Source organism: Spea bombifrons, chromosome 1, assembly GCF_027358695.1.
Source record: "Spea bombifrons isolate aSpeBom1 chromosome 1, aSpeBom1.2.pri, whole genome shotgun sequence".
Taxonomy (NCBI): domain Eukaryota; kingdom Metazoa; phylum Chordata; class Amphibia; order Anura; family Pelobatidae; genus Spea; species Spea bombifrons.
The window spans coordinates 29840509-29846508 of NC_071087.1; positions in this window are offsets into that span (position 1 = coordinate 29840509).

Genomic DNA, 6000 nt, shown 5'->3' on the forward strand with positions numbered 1-6000 from the left:
CAAATGATGGTGCAAATTGTTTGCTGTTGCTTTTGGCACGCAGGATCCAGTTGGTTTGTTTGTTTGTAATGGCATGTTTGTTCCCAATGGTGTAAAATTCAATATGAACTTTGTTTTGTGTGAAACTGTTTGTTTCCAGCCTATTTCTCGTAGGACACACGGATACTGGGTCCATCCTCTGCATTGTAACTGTGGAAAAAAACGCCATAAAAAACGCTAAGGCAAAGAACCCACATGGCGTTTTCATGGCGTTTTTTCTCTCCCATAGACTTCTATTGGAGAAAAACGCCAAGATTTCCTTGCAAAAAACGCCAGAGTGTCAACATGCTGCGTTTCTGAAAAACTGCCACAAAAACTGCCCAAAAAAGCAGAAAAACGCCAAAGAGGACTGAAAAAACGCCAAACAGAAAAACGCCAAGTGGATATGGCATTGTGTGATTTCCTATTGAAGAACAGCTAACATCTGGCTGCAGCGTTTTTTCACAAAAAAACGCAGTGTGGCTGAATTGGCGTTATTATGGGCGTTTTTAGAAAAAAAAAAAACAAGTGGAAACCTATCCTTAGGGCGATTGGGACAAGAGATTATCTGTGTTACCTGCTGATTGCACAGGGAGATGGTGTTGCAGTGTAACTCCAGTGTAAGTCTTATCTGTCCACTTTTAAAGAGTCCTGTTGAAATGAGGCCACTTAAGCTAAATTTTCAAGCAAGCTTGTTTCCAAATGAGGCCTATGAATTTATAGGGCTACCCCATGAGTAGTGAGATAAGGTGATTGAAGATGCAGACGCTTCACACCTTGTCTTAACAATTGCAATTAAGCTAGACAAGAGAGCACCAAAGTTTACCCTTTGAAATCAGCGGGGAATGGAGACAGGTAGGATAGAGACATATCAGGTGTAAACAAGGGGTTACATCAGGAGATGAGGGGTTCAGTGGTGGATTAGATGCACTGAGATAATCATTCCAGGTGAAAAAAGGGTTACAGCAGGCGATGAGGGGTTCAGGAGTAGATTAGATGCACTGCGATAATCATACCAGGTAAAAACAAGGGCTTACAGCAGGAGACGAGGGGTTCATTGGGGGGTCAGATGCACTGAGATAATCATTTCAGGTGAAAAAAAGGTTACAGCAGGAAGATAGTTGAAATAAATACAGATTTCAGGTGAGTTGTTGGGTGAAACCATGAAGACCAAGGATGGATGTCTGGATAGTCTGGATATAACTCTTGTCTGTCCACTTATAAAGAGTGCACTTGGGATGAGGCCACTGCAGCTACATTTTCAAGCATGCTGGAAATATACCGCCGCCACCATCATTGTCAGGGCCCTGGTATGTGGCCGCACAACCCTAGATGCCCACCGGGAGAGTGCAGTCGCCCTGCACCAGGCCCTGTCCAACTTCGCTACTGCGCAATAACTCCTTAACACTATCTGTTTAGGCCACTGACATTGATTGGTAAGGAATAGTTAACAATAGTTTACACAGACAGAGGAAAGTGGACAATGTTAAGATCATATAGTAACTTAGGCTCAATTCACAAAGTAGGTCTGTTTTAACGGGAAGTAGGTGGTTTAGCGGGACACCCCTCGCCTTCACTGTGACCAGTGAAAGCTGGCTACAAGATGGGTTGCCATTCCAGTTCTCAGTGTAAAGATGCTTCTATGGGGCGGAAAAAGTTGCCTAAAGAACTGTACCACCAGTCACAACACACCAGCCAGGTTGCAAAAGAAGACACTTTATTGGGACTGGGCATAGTTTATACAGACCATTTATCAGGAGAGGGGGAATTGACAAAAAAGGAGTAACATAATTGCCACTTAACACATTGACAAGAGATTACACAGATTAATACAAATAGAAATGGAAACAAGGGGGTGAAAATAAAAAAAACCCCTACAATTTAATGCAAGTTACAGTTTCAATAATCTTTCTAAAGGGAGGGACAAGCATCTGTTACATTCTGCAACATTGCAGCACCGGAATGTGCATGAATTGATGCACCAAGGCTTAACAAGGGAGGATCAACGCAAATATCCTCAGGTACAGAGGTGACCGGGTGAGCCAGTGAATAAAAAAAACATGCAATGCTCCCAGTGGCCATGACAATACCCTTCCTCAAGAAGCTACCACTAAGTGCAGGAAAGAGTAGAATTCTTGAACATGAGAAAGGGCATGGATGTCTCCGTAAAGTGTCCAGGAACAGCTATCATGACAGAAGGTTTCCAAATTCACTAGATGTTAAGGATTTGAATGGTGCGATTGAGAATGTTTAGATGACATTCTTGTTGACCCTTTGCAACCACAGGTTTTTATGAGAATCTGCAGCTTGGAGAAGACTCAATCTGACCTTTTTCTAATAAAGCTGGATGGTCCTGCACCCAGACTCTAGTAACCCTAGACTCTCCCCTCTTCTGGTAATGTGGAATTAGAGTGGGAATAGTGATAGAATGAAGGTAAGAAAGAAACCAAGAGTTTGCAGCAGTATAAATAGTAATGAAAAGAGATTAACCCTGTGCTTTAAACTCTTGTGTAGGCTATTTGGGATTATAAAGCACTTTCAATCACCCCCATAAAGTACAGCAAGCAAGAAAGAAATACATTGGTGGCGACATGTTCATGTCCACAACAATGTGTCTCATTTTTTATTCCTTACCCACTGTTACATGTGCTCTCTCTAATTTGCATATATCTGTTATTTTGTTCATAATGAATGTAGCACTGTGTTGGAATTGCACAAGCATTAGAGTTCCATCTACACACAGCTCTTTCAATCTTGTTAGCTCTCACCAATGTTAAATGAGAACAACTCTGACCCATGCAGGGTTATCTGAGAATATCTTCACCGTACAGACAATATGCAAAATAAATTGCATGTATGACAATATGGGCTTGTCTAAAACAAGACACGTACAAGTTGTATATTTTAATCTTGCTCTACTCTGCATAGTGATGTCTCTTCACTTCTTGTAGTCCTTTCTTTTATTCCCCGATAGGATACCACACATATTCTATTTGCATTTATACATGCTAAAGTCCTTTACACTGCTGTGGACCTTACATATTCATACAATGCAGCCACATTCAAGGGAAGCTACAAAATCAAAAAATAAAATGGTATTACAGAAAAGAAAACTGATGGTGAGTTTATTATAAATTATAATGTAAAAAAAGATTTAGAAAAATCGAAAATAGCATATACATAGCAGATAATCTGGTAACTGTAAAAATGAGAAATTCATTTTTTGCTTCTATTTCTCGCTGGACCGCAGGATATGAATGAAATGAATAAACCATACCTAAATAGTTCACTATAAGATAAAAAATAACTTTATTCAAAGTATACAGATTAACCTACAGCTCATATTCCTTGGGCAACAAGCGCAGACCTTAAAGCTGTCTTGATATGCTCTGGAGACTGTCGGTACAGCTCACTGCTTTTCTGGCACCATCTACTCCCTTTCAACGATAGCTTTAACCCCTTGGCTGCTAAGCCATTTCACACCCTGGTGCTAAGCTAGTTTTCGGCATTTTGGTGCATCTCACGTTTAAACGCGTTTAGAAGTACATTTCTTGGGAATAAACTATACAAACCATATATTGTTTTTTTCAGCACACCCAGCAGATTCCAAATATACAATTTTTATATGTGTATGTCTCATTAGATTTGCAAAATACAACCAAAAATGGGAAAAAAGTGTAATTTTTCACTTTCAACTCAATAAAAACTAGTTTGTAATGTTATTTTTCTAAACTCTAATATCAAAACCTGTGTTGCTAAATATTTGTAGTAGGTAACCGGTCTAAAATAAACAGACATTGAGAACAGTAGACTGTGTTTTTCTAATATTTTATTGCTAAAAGTTAAATTTATTAGACTATCACAAAATTCATCTTTAAATTTAATGCATGGCTGCGTCAATTAAACAGCTCTAGCTGCCCGGGATGTTAAAATATGCCAACAAAACTATATATTTTTAGAAACTACACCCCCAGCCGCAGCAAATGAGGTCTTATTTGTATTTGTATCACAAAACTGACGTGCACAACAAATAAGTGAATATCACACAAATAAAAATAAAAAATAAATAAAATTAAAAGCGACAAGTTCATTTATGTCTTGCGCACTCCAGGTTTGTCCTAGAAACACATGCAGCCCCTCATTTGATGCGCCAAGGGGTGTAGTTTCTGAAAATATATACTTTATGTACCATAATTTAACTTCCCAGCTGTCTAGAGCTGTCTAAATGCAGCCATCACCCCTAAATGTTTTAAGACAATTTTTTAACAAGATTCTCCAATCTGCCATATCTGAAGTTAAAGTGGTCTAGACATCAGGGAAGTTAAATTAGGGTACATAAAGTACACATTTCAAGAAACTACACCCCTTGGAGCTTCAAATGAGGGGTTACATGTATTTCTAGGACAAAAGTTAAGTTCACAGATAATGATGGAATATGTCGCTTTGGCTAGAAAATATGTTTTTTCTAACCATAGCGACATGTTCATTTGTGTCTTGGGCACTCCAGGTTTGTCCTAGAAACACATGCAGCCCCTCATTTGATGCGCCGAGGGGTGTAGTTTTTGAAAATATGTACTTTTTGTGCCATAATTTAACTTCTTACGTGAACAGTAATGCCACGTCAAGGCTTCAACCCTAATTACTGACCATTCACACGCTTTTCATATCTCCATTCACTCGCAGAAGCACACACCATACTTTCCATACATTCACTCGCAGAAGCACACACACTTTTCTTTCCCCTTACAACAAGAGATGATCGTAAAGGGAGAAAAAAATCACTTTTACAGCAAAAATAAGTTTTGCAGTAAAAATGCAAGGGGCTCCAGGGATGACATGGTTAACTTATGTACTACAGGCTATACGGCTGATTTTTGCAGTTCATCTGGATTTCAAAAATTGCCTTCCTCTACCATTGGCTAAATTTAACCCCATGATCAAAGGGATCATGGGGTTAAAATTTAGTATCGGCCATTTTTAAAAAGGGAATGTGACTTTTTGTAGCTGTATGATCGCTGTGGTAACATTGGCTACCACAGTGATCATTTAGCTAGAATACTTAAACTTTTTTTTTTTTTTTAAAGTTAAACCAGTTTATGTTTAGATAATTTAATTTGGAGGTCTCTAGGCAATTTTGATCTTTATTTATCTGCCTTTAGAGACCCCCAAATCATTTTTTTTACTTTTTTTTGTACATTTTTATTTTTTTAACATAATATTTTTTATTCTTTTACAAGCATTATACCGTTGGAAAGGTGAGGCGATTACCTTTCCAACGGTATATGTTGGGGGTCTGTAGCTGCTCAGATGCCTGAGATACAGGCATCTAAGCAGCATGCCCCCATACCGTGAAAACTGACAATTGTCAGTTTTCAATAAAGTTGCGCGGTGACGTCATCGCGTCATTACGCGCGACGTCACCGGCCGGATCGGGTGGTCCCAGTGATGCCCTTCAAAATGAGGGGCAGATCGCCGGGGTAGGTGGTGATGGGGGTCCACAGACCCCCATCAAGGTAGGAGAGTGCTAGCGACGGCATGGTGCCGTCGTTAGCACCTGACTGGGACTGCTAGCGACGGCACCATGCCGTCGTTAGCAGTCAAGGGGTTAAACCCTAATGTGTATGATTAAATGAAGGTCCCACTTAGGCTTATCACTTAGGCTGCTCTAACTTCCCTGCAGCATCTATGTCTGTTTGTATATTGGCAGTGTATATGTGTGTGTATGGGCAGGTGTTTGTAAGGGCAGTGTATGTGTATATCTGTGGATTTTGAAACTATCCATACTTACTGTTTTGGGCCTAGAAGGAGTAGAATGATTCGCTAAAACACACAGTTAACCCGGGGCGATACTTAGTATCGATAGTGTTTTTCACTGAGTCCAGTAACCGTGAGAATATCCACCACGAACCCAAGGCCGGACTGAGAAAAGCAGCCTTTGGAAATATTTGGACACCAGAGCCATATATCTTATTGTATGGTCGA